Source organism: Ambystoma mexicanum, chromosome 7q (genome assembly GCF_040938575.1).
Source record: "Ambystoma mexicanum isolate Mex_15411 chromosome 7q, UKY_AmexF1_1, whole genome shotgun sequence".
Taxonomy (NCBI): Eukaryota; Metazoa; Chordata; class Amphibia; order Caudata; family Ambystomatidae; genus Ambystoma; species Ambystoma mexicanum.
In genome coordinates, this window is record NC_090941.1 from 755836919 (window position 1) to 755857199 (window position 20281).

The following is a 20281-nucleotide window of genomic DNA, read 5'->3' on the forward strand; positions in this document are numbered from 1 at the left end:
CACTTCCTTCCCAACTCCAGACATCATTAGTTCGAAGATTCGGGAGATCTCATGCCCTCCCTCAGACACGGCCTGAAAACATTTCTATGGCAGCCTCAGGTTGCTGAGTCAGCACTGCCTCCGGCCACGATAATTAAATACTTCTTAATACTTTTTATAACATTGAAATTCGAGCAACTGGACATCTTACTGAAAGTCGAGCCACTGAAAAGTAAAGCTACTGAACATAGATTTCCAGCTGGCTCTTTGCCCAGCATCGGTTGAGCGGACCATGAAAATGTATCATGGAGGTGCACACAGTTGGCTTGGATTTTCAGGTTAGTGCCTTGTAATACACAAGGCACATTCACCAATGGCTCCCCGCATATTTTCAATGTATAGACACATTTCAGCATCAGTATAATCTCTATCAGGAAGCTGTTGAATACAATGTATTTGTGCTCCTTTACTAGCCAGTCGTCCTGCATGAATGTGGTTTGTGACTCAACTGTGGTGGACAAATCGCCCACACTGCCAAAACTGTAGTCGAGATCTTTGGCAAGTTCCTCAGTCAATTGCGTTGAAGCTTCAGTCTCTGTTAGTTCAGCTTGTGTTATTTGCACACGAATTGGAGAAACCGTCACCATCGAATATTTATTGGGTGGAACTTTTTTTGCGGATGTAGATTGTGTCAAGTGGTCTGCGAGGAATTCCAATGCTTCTTCATTATATTCAGTTTCATCTTGTCGAGTTTTCACATTGTAGCAATGGTCCAAGAACACTTTGCTGGCTTCGCTGGTCACATTAATTTTAGTTTCCGGCCATTGGGCATAAGCATCACGAGTCTGCTTATTGACTGGACCACGCTGCGCCTCAAATAGCAGTTGCTCTATGGTGAAATCTGTTTGGCAAGCAACATCTTTGGTTTCATTTGTTGTCTGTGTCTTTATACTTCTTTTCCTTCTGTGCCTCTAGGAGATGTGTTGTAAAAACATGTTCAATGTATAGCACACATACAGCAGATGGCACTTTAAATACAAAAACTTGTTATGGAGAAAACACCAGCCCAAAACACTTCTAGAAAACAAAATTGTTTGTTAGTTACCCTTGTTTTCTTGATTTTCTGTGAAACCGTGGTCTTCTCTTTAAAAGCACCAGCAAGCTGAGAATTTTTTTTTTATATGGTTTAAATCGAACACATTTCATTTATACGCAAACAAACTTATTTAAATGTCTACAAACAGAACCAACTTGATTGAATTAAAACAATTACTACATAAAAATGTATTACAAATGCTATTTGATGTCCAGTTGTATCCAATAGTAGTTTATGTTCACAGCTGATCCATGTGCCTCCCCTTCTAATTCCACACCTTGTTTTAATGCCTTGTAATAGAATATTCATCTTTTTTAAAAGTCAATCGTATTGGAAATTAAAATCTTTCATCGCACACAGCGATTACACACATACCCTCGCAAACAGTGTACGCCATTTAGTCAAAATATACATTTCAAATTTCACCCGCTAGACATCCGAGATGGCAAGTGTACTTGATCAGAGATCATTGTGCAAAACATATTGATTGTAATGTTGCCCTCAAACATTTTGCAATTTATTCTGCATTAGGGAGGAAGTGTAACGTTAGAACTGAAATCAGAAAAGTTTGAAACACTGCACGTTTATATGCCTGTCACTGTCTAATAGTATCCTATGTAGGATTTACTTTCTTTCATTCAAGGGAACTGTAAGTACGCATACCTCATACTCTGGACCAGCTGCAAAGGATGATGTAATTGTAGTCGAAGTACCAGCATCCCCCTGTAACACAGTACTTGTTTTAGTATGGATGAAAACAGCTAAATGGAACGGAGACAATGGTACGCAGACAATGGTACATATAAAGAGAAACCTATAAATGCCACCTAGTGCAAACAACCGACAGGATTCACATTTTTTTCATGTTATTTGGAATTCCAAGCATAATAATACATTCTTGTAAAGGAAAAGTGAAATAAAATTGCCTGGTAGGCGCTTGAGGTTGTTGTTGACTCCGAAAAAGAAATGGATGCAGAATCTTGCGCCTTCATTTTCAGTGCATTGTCATAAAGTTGTACAAGGGAAAATTAGATTTGTATTGGATATGTGGGAAGTTCCAACTGTCGTAAATATGAACTTCTGCTTGTCTGTAGGGCTCACCCTTGGTATTCTGGACGTGTCTGGTTTCGTCACTTGCGAGGGTCTGTTCTTCCATCAGTATTCGCTCCTAAAAAAATTGACGTGTCAAGCAACCGATTACGAAACATTATGCTATGGCATTGTTTTCTATGGTCAGAGTTACTTTATTCGAGGCTCTAACCGGGAACAGATGTATAGTAAAATGTGGTTTAGTTAAAATGTAATACCATCTGGTAAATATGCAAACTTTAGTAAGATACATTAGCCGTTCCCACCCTGTCAGCACCTTTGGGAGTGCACGGCCACAGGTGCGAACTGCCATTGATAGTGGAGGGGGGATAGATGGGCAAGAGGCGTGCATAAAAGGCCCAGAAAAATGCTGAAGGGAGACACACTTATGTGGATTGCAGGGGTGGGGTCTGGAAGAGGGGAGCCTTGAGACACTGGTTTAGGGGAGGCCATGTGTACAATGGATCATGTGCGGAAGATACCTTTGAAGTGTACATGGTGTTTGGCACTGTGGCCGTTTATAATGGAGGGGGGATGGATTGTGAGTGTAAAAGGGCACCAACCATTCTTTCATGTCCCTCCTGGACAAGTGAGCGTGTCCTTGATTCACTGAAAAATTGAAACAACTATCCATAAAAGCTAATTTTTTTTGTTTTTTGTTGCTGATGTTGTTGGCACAAATATACTACAAATTGTATACTTCGGTTGCAGCACAGTGTAGGAAAATCCCTTGTGCTGTCCGCTCTTACTGGGGAATTTGGCGCGAATGGCTCCAATGACACTGGCAGGTATTACTCGTTGAACACGGAATCCAAGCCTCCCGTGAAGCCACCATGTAAATGAACGGTAGGCCACCAGCCTGTACCACTTGTGGAAGAGAAACATACATACTGTATTTAAATGAACCTGATAAGCGTACAAACCTTACTTGAAAATGCACCCTGTATCCTATGGCATAGTTGCCCGTACAAATGTTACTTCATCGATCAATCAACTTGGGCTTTGAAGTGTAGACACATTACAACAGTGAACACCCATGCAATCCATAACGTTTGGGGCAGAGAGAAATATTGTTTCTTTGTTGAGCGTGAAAGACACATAAGATGAACACTCTGATTTCCCCAAAGTGCGAGAAATGTATTCAATTGGCAGACTACATTCATTTGGCAGTGATAGATCAAAGTTACGACAATATAGGAGACAAACATGAAATGTTAGTGGCCTAAATAACATCACATCTAGAGTACACTTGTCATTTGGATTGCGAGGGCAAAATGTTGCGCAAGGTTTGTGCATAAGCACCATCATAATCCTCAACACGGACCTTGTGAGGTAGGCTGCCTTGAAATCATGTAGCTCTGTAACGCATAGCGTTAGTGTGTCTTCTTCTGATATGTATGCCAAGCATCCAGAGTTTCTCAGCAGCAGCAGTTCTCTTCCTCGGTTGGCATGACCTTGCACTAATTGCAGGTACACCAGGTTGAAACGTCTTCCATGCCACTAGGCTCTGGCTCGGGATCCAGTGATTCGGCTTCCCAACTGTTGTCCAATGCCCCATTGTTTCTGCATCTTTCTCTATCAACTAATTCCGCCTCGGAATACTCTGGCTCGTACTGGTAGGGCTGTATTGTTGCCATTATACAACAAAATTGAAATAGTAATGCTAGTATAAGTATCTGTTCGCAGGGGCTCCGTGCAACGAAGATAGCTGAACACAGTAGAAACGAGTGACGGGCCATGCAAAAAATAAACCAGTGAAACGATTGAAAAAGCAACTCTGATGTTGTCTGATGAGAAGCAGTCTGTTTATACTTATTGAGGAAAGAGGCGTCCTGCCATTTCCATGGAGACAATTCATAAACTGGCACACAGAGAGCTTTCACACGGCACGTGCATTCGCGTTGTGAAATGGGCCGTGCGTGTCTAGTGATGCCAGCTTCAGGGGCCGGTGATATGATTTAGTGCCGCAAGGACACTTGAATTTAGGGCGATGGATCAACGGATAAGATTGGCACAAGATGGCCGTGCCCCGCTCGTTGATTTTGCATGTGTGAAAGTGAGGAAAACTAAGGTAAGGTTCATAGGAAATGTTTTTACGATCGATCACAGTTTGCTTAAAACCACATGCCCGAACGCTCGGGACAATAACATTTTTGAGTGCACTATTCATTTAAGAATATTTTTGAAGAGACATAGTCCCTTCCCTGGAATGTAAATGCCTCACATCCTAAGCTACTTTTTTCTCTCTCTTATCCAACAACTGCACCTGGCAGGGCATGAGTTTCCAAGCTTTATTCATATAAGTGTGCAATACTTGTAGTCGACATCTGTAATAGGCGCTGCACCATTTGCTGTGATACAGGGCCTTCTCACGCTGAGCAGCCTCTGGGAAATGAATTTCTTTTTTCTCCATCTGTGATAGGCTTAAAGAGAAAATAATTGTGCCTCTTCACTCTTTCCATTGCTCAGGGCTTTGGCCGGGCACATGTGGACGTGCTTGCACTTATGTTCATACTTTGTACTGGAGTTTAGGAATCTGAATGACTGTCTTAAAATGAAAAGTGGTGATAGTCCATCAGAAAAAGGTATAGATAACCAGAAGTAAGGCACACATTAAGGAGGGATGCTCTTAATCTTAATCTTTGGAAATACTGCAAAAACTGAGATACTGTTACCAAATGTGGTAAGAATGTGGTGACTTCACACGTTGGCATAGTTCAGTGTCTGTGGACACAAAAGTGATTCTCCATTTTGAAGTCCTGTATGACTCCTTTGGGTTTTTATATTATTTCATGTGGAAATGTCCATATGAGAAAACCAATGCATGCGGTAATGCTTTTATAGGGTCAATAATTACCACCACATAAAAGCAGGCAGAGAGGATGAGTTTCACATCTGAAACTCAGAATTAGTCAGAGTGGTAAAACATCCACTTCCGCCAAAGCCATAATCCGGCCCTTTGTGCTTATAAAGAACATACATCCTGCAAAATTAACTGTTGCTAAACCTAAATCTTCAAATTGCAACATACCCCTACTTTCTCCCCACCTCATCTCCCATTGGCATATTCCATGCATCAAATGGCGACAGCTGAACTTCTCTAATTCCAGAATTCGATGTCTTGGGTACAAGCCTCGAAATCGAATGTAGAACCGTTGAGAAACAATTGCATCAAACTCTTTAGACCTTCTGCGTGCCATGCTCAGTTCTGAGATGGGGATGTGGTTCAAGACAAAAATATAGATTGCTTAGTATTGGATTAAGCTGGGAGGTGGGAGTGGTACAAATTGCTCATACCCAAGACCAGAATTTAGTTTTGGTGGTTTCTAGTGCACATGTTGGGAAGCCATATAACTTTGCACAATGAGAGACCTACAAATGACTGCTGCCATCACACCCACAACATTGAGTGGGACGGGTGTAGTCAGTGAAAGGCAGGTCGTAGTTGATCTGCGTAAAGATATTGAATGAGGTAAGGGAGTTATAGATCACCTTTTGTTAATTATGCAACCAATGTAGTTCTGGCGACTCTTTGGGGACTTATTAACCAAAATAAAATTAGAACTCCTTTGCTGGTGGTTCATCACATCCGCCTTATGAAGTATTGAGGAGTGGCAATTGACTGCGACCATAGGAGAGTGAAAAACGGGTACATTGTGGTGACAAAGTGAGTGGTGTGATGTATTTTAACCCCCAGATATTTACCTTTAGTGGAATACAATATAAAGTGACCTCATTGTAGCTGCCAAATTGTTATTCTAAGAAATATTTAATGCAATTGATTCATTATAGTTCATCATATAGCCAGCGATTACCTGAAATTCCTCTAAAACAGGTCTAACATTTGGAATAGTTGTAGGGTTGTTCGTCCACAAAATTATAATGAATGTTGCTAAATTGTGATGTTCTGTGCCATCTACATCAGCTTCAATCTGTGCTTTGACACAAATAGATTAATGGTTCCATGGATAATGGAAATATTGCAGGGAATGGGGGAAAGCCTGTCTTTGAACCTCTTTGAATTTCAATATTCGTGGATAAGAGTGGATACATTTTTATCTTTGTGTGAGGTGTAGACAGATTGGCCAAAATTCATGTTTTAAAACATGTGCTGAAATTAAATATAGTCATTCATTGATCCAAATTAGCCCCAGATGTTCAATCAAAACCCTTCGGGCCTCCAATATAAGCAGTGCAAAAGGAATAATAGATAATTTGCCAAAGTTTACTGCACTACATATTTTGTGACTATGGTCATGGGTTTGTTCCAGAATAAACCTAGTTTGGTCTAGATGAAATAGCTTTGGTAAGATGGTGGTCAAATTGTTAGCCAGAAATGTGCTATGCATTCTTGCATTGTAGTAGAGAATGATAATTGGGTGGTATAAGGGACAAAGTAAAGGATCTTTATGCAGTTTCAGTAACAAGGTTGTGGCTGCTTCATTAATGTAGAGTGTGGGAACTGTCTGTTTTAGGAAACACTCAATAATTCAACCAAATGAGGGATGAGAATATTTGCACATATCTCCAATAACAGAGCTGAAAAAACATCAGCTCTAACAGCTTTGTTTACAAGTAATGTTTTAATGATTTCTTTTTATCTTCATATTTTGCAATAGTTAAACTGAGACATATCAAAACATCAACAAATGACAGTTCATTTTGGGTGTACATATCACATGTGTATATTTAATTCCGATCAAGATAACACTTATTATCGGCTGCTGGTAAAGTCCATGAGATTGCAATGTTTGAAAGATATCTGTGGGGAAATGGCTCAAGTCCAGGAAAGATTCCCATTTGAAGTAACAAAGTGCCCTCTCAGGGTTGTACACACCCACCTAGTGAAACTCATTTTCTTCAGATGCCCACTTCACCATATCACTTTTCCATCTGATCATATTTGGCGCAGTCTTTGCTCTCTAATGAACATCCTAATTGAAAGGAGGCCTAGACAGATAAACTTGGTTATAACACCACTTGTCTTTTTTTTAGTGGAACCCTTCCGAACATACACGTAGTGGGAGTTGCATCTGATTGCCACTCTGTGATATCTGGTAAGGTCTGTAAAGCCACTTTTCATTTTGCAATTAACACAGTGATTCCCCACACCATCTGACATAAACCAGCATGTGAAAACTGACATCTGTCACACTGAGTTGACATCCACATGGTATATAGTGTTAAAGGCTGAAGAAATATACAGCCTATTCAGGAAATTAAAATGGGTAAGCTTGATGTGGGCATTTCGGGATACTTCCTTTGTAAGCATACACCTCATTTCCGAGGCCTTATCGCCAATGGGTGAGCCTGTGTACTCTCGCTTATCTTTGCTCCTCTGCTGCACCAAAGTCGCGATGATGCAATTGCTGTATACAACACCCTAATGCATTTGCTGTATGGTCGCAATGGGAGTCGGGCCACGTTGTCCTTCTAGTTGCCACTGCAGAAGCTTGAAGAGTATCCTGTTCCCTAGTCCCCAAGTGGTGGTTATGTCTTGAAATGTAAATAGTCTTGCATCATGATATATGTTCCCTAATGTCACACATCCCTTATCATGCCACTTTGGCCTAGCACTGAGTCGATGGTAACATTTGAAAAATCTGTACGCTAGAGAAGTATTTGATCAGTGTAGAGCTGCCCCCCGCTCCCCTCTCTCAGGCTGCACTTAGTATAGTCCACATATCCCATATTGTAGCAACCTGCCTTAGCAGATTTTCCAGCAGATCATGTGCTACTGTGGATTGTAATTTCAAGGCCATTTATTGTGACCAGAACTTTGGTGTGTAACCCTGCCCCCCCTCTTCGCCCATCTTCATAAATTCATTTTCGGCATAGCACAGGGGCCTGCAACCTGTGGCTCTGCAGATGGGTTGGACTACAAGTCCCATGACCCATCATCATTGACTATGTTGGGTGTGGGCTGATGGGATTTGCAGTCCAAAAAACAGTTGGCGCAACTTGTCATGCCCTATTAATCTAGACAGGAGGCCTTCTAACATCTTGAATAGCTTTCTCAGGATGGACATGGACTGAAACGCCTATAACAATCATTATCATTTCAGCTATTGCAATATACCTTTTTCATTTTTCAATGGAGGACTTCAGCGTTTCAACTGTTTTAAGGAAATTGTCATTCTACATTTCGTCATAATTGGCAACACTTCATATTCCCAAGTGTTTGAAGGGTTCATCTGATGCCGGGATATGTAACGTTGCTGAAGCTACTGGATCGCAATTCATGATTCGATATACTACTGACTTGCAGGCATTAATGTGCAGCCCTGATATAAATCTCAAACTATGGTGCCTAACAAATATTTGAGTATGTGTCAGTTTGCTTGCATACAGCAAAAGGTTATTTGCACATAGGCACCACTTGTCACCTGCTGCCTTTCATACCTCTATCCCCATGTAGCGACCCGGGTGTGCAGGCCAGTGGTTCCACAGGCAGGGTAACAAGAGGGCAGTCCTGCGTGTTAGGAAAGGATGCATATATCGTGTCCCATGTACTCGCTGTGCTGGAATGGCCATCAATAGTCCAACCCATTTTAGACACACCTCTGCTAAAACTAAATGTTTTTAGGGCCTGCCCCAAGAAGTTCCATTCTGTGGAATCAAAGAACTTTTCATCATCCAAGCCTGCTGTAGTCCAAAGCTCCCATTGGTCCTTTTAACAAGATTCAATATTAGAAACAATCTACGCAAGTTTAATATTGCACCATGGTGTACATCCAGTTTGTCATCATGTATTCGGACTCCTATCATGCCCAACAATCTCTCAGGTAGTTTATGAGTAAAACATCCAGGTTTATGGCATTTCAGGTAGCATTAAGTCATAGTCAGTTTATTGTTCATTGCAATTCTAGAACAGAGTAGCCTAGTCTGACCAGCTGAAACCAGAGCCAGAAACACAGTCCCTTTTTATATTTTTTCCGGTGTATTTACTATCAAAGAATATTTTGTTAGCTCATGTCTACGATCTTTCGTAGAGGCTCCTTATCAGAGTGAGAAGCATTTACTCCTTGCATTTCTCCACCTGGCACTGGCACGTGTCTTGCTTCTTGCGCGGGCATCCTCCTCTCAAGACAAGACATTGCGTCTCTGTCTAGTTATGTGCTATTTCCCATCATACTTTGCCCTGCAGCGCCTTATAGGCACTGTCTCTTCTAACCACATTGCTTCGTGGATTTTAACACTTCCCAGTGCCACATTTTCACCTTGTTCGTTTTCCTGTGCTGACAAGCATGGCTGCCCTTTATAGTCTAGCGCTTATGTCCGTTTTTAATAAACTTGCTTATGGTTGTTCTGTGGTGGCAGCTCATTAGGTTCATGCAGTTGTCTTCTACCATAACGTGCATGGAGTGTCAGGCTTCCCAGGTTTCAGTACTTGTACAATTGGTGCTTCCCTCATCGACTGGGGTAAAGATACCACCTCCTGAACCTCGATATATACCTGGTGTAAATGGGGAGCCAATGTATCCCCAAAATCTGCAGAAAATTCAACTGGTAGTTCGTGCCCTGGGTGTCTTACTCCTAGCCAGGGATGCAATAGTCCATTCTCCTCTCTTGCAAGTCAATACGGATGTCCAGTACCTCGTGTGGTGCGTCTGATATGCTAAGTAACTGCATTGTCTTGTTAATTCGATGTTTGCTCAGCAGTAGCACGTTCCCACTGTGTGTGTTGTGATGTGTAGTAGTCATGAAAAATTGTGGTGATGTGATCTTGATCATGGGTAAGCTCACCATCTGCTCTCTTCACTACAAGTATAGACTTCCTGTTGTGTATATTAAGCAATCCGGTCAACATCCTACCTGCCTTCTCGCCTTCATCATGTTGCCTAGCGTTGTATATCGAACACATCCATCGCCTCCAGAGAAGGGACATTCGGGAATTGTATGTTATGCTCAAGTAGGGTTACCTTGGATGCTAAAACATTTCTCATTCCCCACATAGTGGAATGCCGAATCCCTTACCAAATCATTGAAAGGCTTCCCACAAGCTACCATATCAATTCACTGATCCCTCATTAGCCTAAAAAAACCCTATCTTTTTTCCCCCTGGGTTTCATGTGAAATGCTAGGTCTTGCAATGACATTATTTGTAGCCACCATGTAGAAGTAAGTGGCCTAGTGTTGATGAATCTTATTAGTATTGTGAGGGGAGAGTGGTCAGATTGTGTCCTAGCTAAATAATCTTACTCCCGGATCGGATCGTGAGTTCATGCATATGCTTTACCATAAACACATTGATTCTGGAAAAGTTACTGTGCACAGTGCAATACAAGGAGAAACCCCTTTCACCCTGAGTCTTCCTTCACTAGTTGTTGACTTGTGTCCAGCATGTAATTGGTCTCCCGCATATTATATAGCAGTCAGAGTGATCTCTGATTAACGAACCCATTCTTAGCATGAACCCAGTGTCTTCCACATTGGTGTGGGGAGTTGAGGGGGGGGGGTTCTAGTTAATAACTAGACGTACTTGCTACATAACAACCCCTCGAGACAACGCATCAACCTGTATCATTTGAGAAGCTATGCTCAAACTTGAAGAGGAAAAATGCATGGAACCATATCCAGACACCAAGAGCTGATGATGTAAAGGAATAAAAACATGTTTGACCTCTCTGTTGTTTGTATAGGTTCAGATTCTCCTTTTTGTGTTGGATGTATCTCCTGTGAGTGATATATTCAACCCCTCTCCTATGGAGGTATGAGATCATTCTCTGCCTCTTGATAATGCCTCTTATCCCTTCCTTTAACATTCCAAGTAATGCACAACATGCCATCAATCCAGCAGTGTGTCTAAAATACCCCAGCATCTAACACATGCAAAATGCATAATAATCTGTGTGACCCACCCTCATAACCTACCTCCTGAGCAGCACGTTCTCAAACTTAGACTGCAGAATAGAGAGATTGTTAGCATAAACCTTCTAGAACATTCACCATCCCAAACTAAGAACATGATAAACAGTTGTGCTATCAACCATGGCAAGCAATTACAAGCCCACCCTGTGCCCCAAGGTCAATCGAGTACAAAGTTGTGCGCTCATAGACTTGCCCAGTAGAACTTGCTAACAAGGAGATACCAGCACTACAACAGGCTAAGAACATATGCGCTCATGCTTTTGTTTGCTGCATTCAGTTATCTACACCGTCCTAATACAGTAACCCCCCCCCCTCCTTAAAAACAAAAAAAGAGGAACAAGCATGTGAACAGCTCCACTACGAAACCATCTGTATATTGTGAAGTCATGTTCTCAACAAAAACAGCATTGCAACCTCCAGATCTTTGAAGAGGTCTCTTACGAACAAAATCAATGCAGAGGTTGGCTGGGAGTAGAAGAATATATTTCAAATACAGACAGTCTTCCAAATCATTTAGCTTTCCTAGAATGCGTTGATGGTCGTGCTTTCACACCTGCACATCCTTGACCTGGGTGTGCAGTGTGTAACTGTTTTCTGGCACACTGATCCAGCAACTCTATTCGGTCTCGGCTCCTGTTCATGTCTTGCATGTTACAGGAAGGCGAAGTTCCCGTGTTGATCTTCTTGCTCGGAAGCCGGTTGCCATTCAGAATCAACTCCCTGAGTTCAGACTTTTTGGACACGTTTGGTGTCGCAGCAGAGTTCAAGCCACTTGACTAATCTACTGACATATTTGGCTCTCGGGATGGTTATTTGCAGGTGAAGCTATCTCAGTGTTGTTCAACTGCTTGCCATTGTGTCTTATTGCTTTTCTTCTGCTTGCTAACTGGAAAATCAGTTTAGGCCATGCACTAATGGTGTACCGCAGTTACAATCTGACACACAAGTGCATTGAAGATGGCCAATGAACGTTGCTTGAGACCAGAATAATTGAGCACAGTTCCATAGTAATATAAACCACAGTGTAAACGCTACTTTAGGAAAATCAATGGTTCAGTAAACCAGATGAAGAAACCACTGCTGGCTGGTAAGTGTGGTTAAGCTCTTTATTATGTGGACCCCAAGACGAGCTCCGCCACCAAGCTCCGCCACCACAAGCTCCAGGAACTAACTGCCCGGTGTGGAATGTTGTTGTCTGAATGGCCATCAACATTCCACCAGGGCATGGTCATAAACGCATTACAACACCAGACTTGATAATGTGTGACGATTAACAACAGCCATTTAAATGGGGAGCCAGTATTAGCACATTGTTGGGGAAGTCATGCTATGCAAGAGTGACTTGCACCACTCCAGTGTGACCTCTGCCAGCACAGAGTGCACTAGTACTTTAGGGCACAGAACTGAGGCAGTACCCATACTGCATCTCAACGAAACTCTAGAGAGCAGAGGAAACGCTGGCATGCAGAAATGCCCCCACACCAGGAGCAGACCATTGCAGCAGCACAAGAGTGTGCCGCACGCTGTTGGGATGGCCCTAATTCTGAACTGATTGTGGCTGAATATTAGGTTTCGGTCCCTAGGAGTAGCACTGCCACTCCACTATTGAGCGAGGAAGCAAACTTGGCAAGTCAGTAGGTAGGCCTGCAACGCTCTACAGCCATACACAAGGCGAGGTGAAGAATGGGTAGGCTAAACTGATTCCAGAACACACTCAAAACTTGCATGTAAAGCCTAATAAACTGGGCTGACGTGTTGGTGTCTAATGTGCTTTTTGAATACATAAATCACTCGGAGGAAAGGAAAACCAAAGGGTGCATTAAAACCACCCATGGTTTAAAGAAACGCTATTCATTTAGAGAAGCCACAACTATATCCTGTGCAGGGTGCTGGGGAACCCAAGGAACCTTAGAGCAGTAAAGGTACATCTTCATGTACATACATCATTCGCACGTGAATAGGAGCCTCAAAGGTCGTCGCTGAGTTATAGTGCGCTCCTCCCTTTGTAACAGCGTTTCACATGGCAGTGTCTTTGTCCCTTTTGTTGATCAATTGCTGGAATGAGTCATTGCTTGGGAAGTTTCTTTTTTCTCTTCTGTTCAATTTACAGATTAAGAATTTTGGCTACTTCTTCCACAAATGATACCTCATGCTGTCCGTTAAAATTAAAGAGTTTAAAAGGGACTCCCTACATAGGCAAAGTTATTATTCTGCAAGCCAAGATGTAATAAGTATTATAGCACACCTCTGTCTTGTGGTTTGTGCAAAGGTCCTGAATAAGGCAAATATTTGCAAATATAAATTATATCGGTTCATGGCTGCTGTCATAAGAAGCTCTTTTTCATGAAACAAATGGAACTCCCTGGGTTCTATTGAGCTGAAGGGTCGAAACTTCTCTCTGACGAGCTCTTTGAAAAAAGCTTGGCAAAGTTTTCTTAACCCTCTGCCTTATGCACCAGAGCTTGCTGCTCTTTCTAAATGAAAGATCCCTTTTTCGTTCAGTTTGTTCATAAAATTGTTAGCAGAGATTTGTCTCATCTCTTGAGTCCTTTTTAATCTTGAATGCGTTTTTTTCCAGTGAGCATGTAGTTCATTTTTGCTTTGCAGTGCATTTTGTTCAATTCCCGAACAATTTTGACAAGATCGTCTTTAGTTGCAGGTGCTTAACCATCCTCATTCAGCAAAGAGCCATCAGTTGACAAAGCTGCTTGAGGAGGACGACATTGGTCTGTTCCGGTGGTCTGATACAAATCCTTGGTGGATGCAGATTTTATGTCTTTGAACTTTTCAGGCTTGATGGTTACTGTAGGAAATGTGTGGAAGATATGGGCCTTTCCAAAAGTAGCAGTTTGCCTGTGGCCCTGGAAAACTATGCTGTTTTGAAAATGGTGGACATCAATCGGTATATTTGAGCCACATTAAGATCGGATTAAGACTGCAACTGTACATGAGATGCAAGGTCAATTTTATTTAAGTTGAGAAAAAAAGGCATAAGACAGTACCCCCAAAGTTTCTAACACTTCAAGGCAGTCTCGCAGGCAATGTCATACTAACTAGCAACTTGGAGAGAATCTTACCTTTTATAGGCTATAGTATTTCCACTGTGTGAGATGGGTTCCCAAAGGATGTAAGACCTAATAATTGAGGGAAGCGCTGCTTAAGTGTGCATAGGTCGGTGTCCTGGCATACTAGTGGGACCCCAGGCAACCAGCATCAATTACTCCAACCATAATCCCGGAGTGCTGCAGGGACGTCATTTCACCAAAATGCCAGGGGTGGCGGAAGTGACTGACCCTTGACCCCCCTGATGACATCACAGGAAGTGATTTCATTTGACCCCACCCCAAAGTGATATCGCAGGAAGCGATGGAACACGACCTTTCACCTATTGACAAAACAGGAAGTGGCATCACATAGCATTGTACACTACGAAAAATATGGTTACGATATCACTATAATGTGATGTACATTTCATACAAGAATGGATCGCCATATGTATCGTTAAGATCAGTGTGTATAGGCCTATATTACCAAATTACTCTGAATGCAAGCAGACATCCATGACCAAATGGTAATGATGTGTTATTAAATAACACTTACGCTTAAGCGCTTTATATAGAAAAAATATACACCCAATATCACCCAACCTGGGTTGGTACCCATTTATCGACCTCAGAAGGATGAAAGGTTGAGTTGAGGTGTTTAAGAACAGTCTAAATCAGTGACTCACCCCCTGAAGTGTGCCTGAAATAAACCTTTAATGAGTCTAGCCATTATTGTATAGAATTCCAGAAAGACACATTATTTGGTATTCCTATTCTTTCTTATTTAGGGTCAGTGCTGAAAGTGTTAGACCTGTTCTTATTTTTCTTCTTTTTTTAAGGGGTCTGAACAAGAAAGCCAGCCACTCCAGAAGTAAAGAGCCACATGGTGCTGGCCAGTGGCCAAGAGCTTGCATTACAAAAACAAACAAAAAATACTTTATTTTGGGGGTGGGGGGTTAGAGGTCGCAAGGGAGACCTCAGAGGCCGCAGTTGCGACCTCTGGCAACCCCTAAAGGACGTCCCTGGAGGGCTGTTTCGCTCACTGCTAAGGCAGAGATAGTTTGCAACAGTAAAATGTCTGCCTTTTTTTTTAATCAGGTGTGGTTTCAACCCCCAATTAAAACAAAACACAAAACATTCACTGCACTAAATATTGTATTTATTTATAGAAGCAATTAGCCTCAAGGTATAGTGGGGTATCTGTGTGTGCTTTGACCCATCAGGAGGGTCTGTTACTAAATCCCCCCCCCCCAATACTCCGATGCTATGTTTACCTTTTTCCTAAACTCACACTTTTTAATTGCTACAATTAAAAAGAACATCCTGTTTAATTGATATGGGTATTACTGTTTGTACTGAACACTTTTATTTCTTTAATTTGAATTATTTTGATATACATGTCCCTTACTGCTTAGTCAGTGATGAAAAGAATTCGTCTTTGCAGGACATACTGAAGTGACTTGCTGTGCTGCAGTCAAGCTTGCAGATGTACAGTGAGCGTGTATGGGCTTCATGATCAGAGTATCTGTAGTGGTGACATTTGAAGGATTGTCTTGGCGAAAGGGGAACAGCCTCCAGAGAGGTTTTTTTGTTTACTTGGTTGTTTTCCCCTCTTTTTGCTTTGCTCCCCTTTCACGCATCTCCCCATTCCTTCGATGCTACTGGAATACTGACAGGATGCCTCACTCACATGGAATCATTTGTTACCCTCATGCAGAGCTCATGGTGCCCCCTCTCGGATCTTGTAAGGTGTCCACACATTTCCACATGGGTGATTTCCGTCAACCCTGTGTACTGAGGCCAATAGGCCCTGATTAACGTGCCAAAGCTGGTCCTAATGGATGCACTCAACACAATTTATGAAACAATTAACTTCAGATTTTCGCATGCCTTGCTATCCAGCTTCTCTGACTCCTAACCCTTTGAAGGCCCCCTTTTAAAGACTACTTACATTCTTTATGTATAGCAACTCGTGTGCTGCTTGACGTGCTGTACGCAGTCAACAGATGAGCACCAAGCTGAGGGGAGATTTTCTTGGTGGATAATAACCAATCTCCTAGTGGACAGTCTGTCTTAAAAGGCACACGTTGTTTTGTAGGAGATGCATAGTCTGCTTCTGGTTGCCCACTCCATTACAATCTATCCAGCTGCATTGGGTGTGGAGACAGCCCCAGAGGTGCTCTGTTCTTTTCTGGTCACTGAAAAGTCCTTGCAGCTGAGGTCTTGGCATGAAAGGAAACAAAAACACAGCATGTTACCATCATGCTCCCTCACAAATGGGAAGAATCAGGGAATACAGTGCAGCCAACAGCACTGTGACCACAAAACATTGTCTCCCAATGCCGGTAGAAAAGGAAAGACGCCCTCACACATGGGAAGGATATAGCACAGTACTGTACGTTCATAACATACCTTTCCAAAGCCAATACGTTAGAAAAAGGTCAGACAATTTACTGGCTGTACTGAAATATGGAGAGACACACACACACACACACACACACACACCTGTACATCACTGAGATTAAGAGGACCTTGTTCTTGCTCTTTGCCTTGGCCTTTCAGAGGGGTGTTCGCCTTGTGTTGTGTGCAGGTAACAGATCAGGTCTGGACACATGCTGTGTTCAGTACCGGTCTCAGCCGCCCAGAGCAACCAACGCCTGTATCTCAGTGGTCCAGAACACCCCACAGGCAATATCAGTTTTGTACGTTGTATGGGGTCAAAATAGTGGGGAGATGTGTTGGTGGGATGGCCATTTCCACTGACAAAAAGCAACCCTGTTGCCCAGTGAACCCATGTTCCTTAACAGTGTGCCTTTGTCTCTTTGATCCCCTGACCACAATGGTGCAACTTCGTTTAATGAAAAATGCTCACTTTACTGAAACTTCTTTCGCACAAGTTAATTAACATGCATAACACATTATTTACTTGCACCCACTATGTTAGTGATCATAAGGATTTTTAAGGGACGACGTTTTATGAACCAAGACCAAGGTTTACGGTATGGATCTGCTCGGTTAGTGTAGCTCTTGCCCAAAGTTTGTCATCACCCATTCCACTAATGGCAGGACCAGGAAGTGTTTTGGAAATTTTAATTATGCTTAAACGCTACAAACAACTCTCGTTTAAAGTGATCCAACACCATTACAGGTGCGGATTATTTACTTAATATGATTTTATTTTCCTACTACATCTAACGCTAACAGCCTTCCTTTACAAAAAGAAAAAGTCTGCGCTTCATGTATATTCCCAAATGTATGCTCATTTTCTCGTAGTCTCATTGCTGTCTCCTAAAATCTGATGTTCTGTTACAAATGTAAACTCTGTTGGTCGCATATTTGCGATGTGTTGTGAAGAAAAGCAATACATTATCTTAAGTTTGGCAGTTGCTTCTGCCGTCCTTTCTCTTTGAAAACCGAGTCGGGTTTAAGAGGGTATACATTACTTTTGCGGAATACGTTTTTTACGCATTTTTTGACGTGTTATTTCAACCACAAACCGGTTGATGGTAAGGTATAGATTAGGGTGGAGTGGAAGGTCTGCCCCTCCTGCCCTCCCGCTATTTGTGGTAAAACAAAACGGCAAAATCGGCAAAAAAAGTGTCAAAACTTCATAGAACCTTTAAGACCTGGTGCATGTATAGTTATTAATGCAGTACAACAAAATATATATTGGAAGTGTCAAGTAATCGAGCCTAAAAAAACAAAAATAATGTCACAATAATTTAAATAACAATGGGGCTCATTAAGATTATGATGATAAAACGTGCACTAAAACCGCATATCTGATTTACTGTTACCATCATACAGTATGGATTAATGTAGCTCTACATTACAGATACTCCAGGCAAACAGAAACTGCGCCTGCATTAACTGCACATCAACCAGGCAGAATTACAGAGGTAAAAACCGAAAACTAATTCCACCAAAAATTGGCACAATTACCATTAACGCCCCCAAATCTTTGGATTTACTTACTGCCATTTCAAATGCAAATAGTCAATGAAGAAACATAAAGCTGAGCAGCAGCTACTTTGGAAAATACAGCCCATCTTAAACCCATCAATTCCCATTGCCATCCGAGTACCAAACCTACCAGGAACATGCCAGGAAACTAGGACAAGTTGAATGTGCCTGAATTGATGGCCCGCAAACAAAACTTATGTGAGGTGGTGCTGCAGGTGCTAGAAAATGAGGTGATGGATAATGCAGAAGAGCTGTTTGGAAGCTAGCAGCGCAAGACATCCATCCTCTGCAAAACCACCATATGGAACCAAATAAGGGACAAGTTAGTGGCAGTAGCCACTGTGTAGAGGGATGTAAAAGACTGCTGGAAGAGGTGGAATGACCTCAGGATGGATGGATGCGGTCTCCTCACCACTGCAAGGTGTCTGCCACTGGAGGAAGCACAGTGGAACCACTGCCCCTCACCCACTGGAGAAGACTGTTGCAAGCATTCTGCATATGGCAGGCACTGAATGAGTAGGAGCTGGATGGAGGCAGCCAAGCTGCACCAGGTGAGCAAAAATGTACACTCTGTGGGCAGGGATGTGCGAGGATAGTGCACTAGTGGCAAGCCATAAGCAGGCAGGCCGGTACATGGGTGACATTGTTGCCTGTAAATTCATTGCATACCCTCTTCATCAACAATACCACAGAAATCCATAGTATGACTCATTCCAGTTGAATACCTGAAAGTAACACAATGTGGTAAACTAGTGATGATTTAAAACATCAGTGTGCTTATCCCCTCATGCAATCTTGAGTCAGTGATGCACTTTGCCGATGACCATCTCCCCATATCTACTCCTGGTCAAGTCATAAGCACCATACAAGATGAAATGTGCAACTCACAGGGCCTCCACACAACGTGTACAAAGGGCCATATGCGGCTCACATGTGGCAAGTACTAGGCCCTATTTGCAAAGAGCACGAGATACACTACGAAATAGAATCCACAAAGTGTGAGAGAACCGTCCTGACCATCACATTGGTCTGGACAGGCACTCTCCAAGAACCTAGATGTAGACATGCAGTCACTTGCAACCAATACCCAGTGAACGCATCCCTGGTATCCCTCCACTAACAAGAGACACATACATTGTGTAATGAATCCGGCAGAGCCATCACAGAATCCTAGCCTAAAGTCACCGCCAATGTGGCCAGGTAAAGGCAGATGCTACCTGATCCTAACCCTGGATGTGGTGTCACATGGGAAGAGCAGGCTGTCAAATGTGGTAACTCTGTCAGGAGAGACACAGTATTTATCCTCTTCTGAGGATGAGGTTTTCCTAATGCCTGAGTATTTAATGGCATGTTAACACAATAGGACCGTCACACCCAAGCTTACCCAAGATGCCAAGTTTGAGATTCCTTCTTGTAAACGTGAACACATTGTATATAAAGGACAGGGAGTTAATGCAACTACACGTAGTAGTTAAGATTCTACCTCGTGTGAATTTTAAACCCCATAGAAAATAATTACTTCCTTTAAAAATACCTCCAATAAATCCTCCAGGCAAAGTGGATTAAATGATTTAAAAGCAACTAAGAATATTATGGACTTCAAGTCCCAATAATGCATTAGTAGTGAGGCGAAGAAGAGGGGTCAGAGTTACAAAACTCGAATGAGCAGTCTAATGGTTAGACTGACCCACACCTGAGCTGTACCTTTAAACACTTAAGGGCCCTTCAGGTGTGGGCCATTATTAAGAAGGAGAAGCAGCAGGAGGAAGTGGAAGTCGGCACGGCTGCTTTCCTGATAGCGTAAAGCCCTGCAGAGAGTGTGGCGGACGTTGGGGTGCCTGAAGGATACAGAGGACACACAGCGGGAAGTGGTAGCCAGACCAGCTGTCCCACAGGAGAGAGAAGCTCTCCATGTCCTGCATCTCGCCCCAGTGTGAGGTTTTCACCAGAGCGTATGTGGAGCCGTGTAAGCCCCACTGACATCCTGCACGAGCAGTAGAAAGTTGACTGGAGCTGTCAAAAGACAGGGACGTTGTGACGAGCGAAGAAGCGGAAGCAGTGAGTCAGAAGGAGATGCCGGGGCATACCAGTGAGTTGGCCTAACAAAGGTGACCCGAGGGTGCTCCAAAGTAGACCGTTATGTAGAAATATACCTTTTGAATACTGTACCTTTAAATTGAAGCACAGTGAGTGCAATCTCCCAAAAGGGAAATGTTGAATAACGAACCTTTAAATTAAA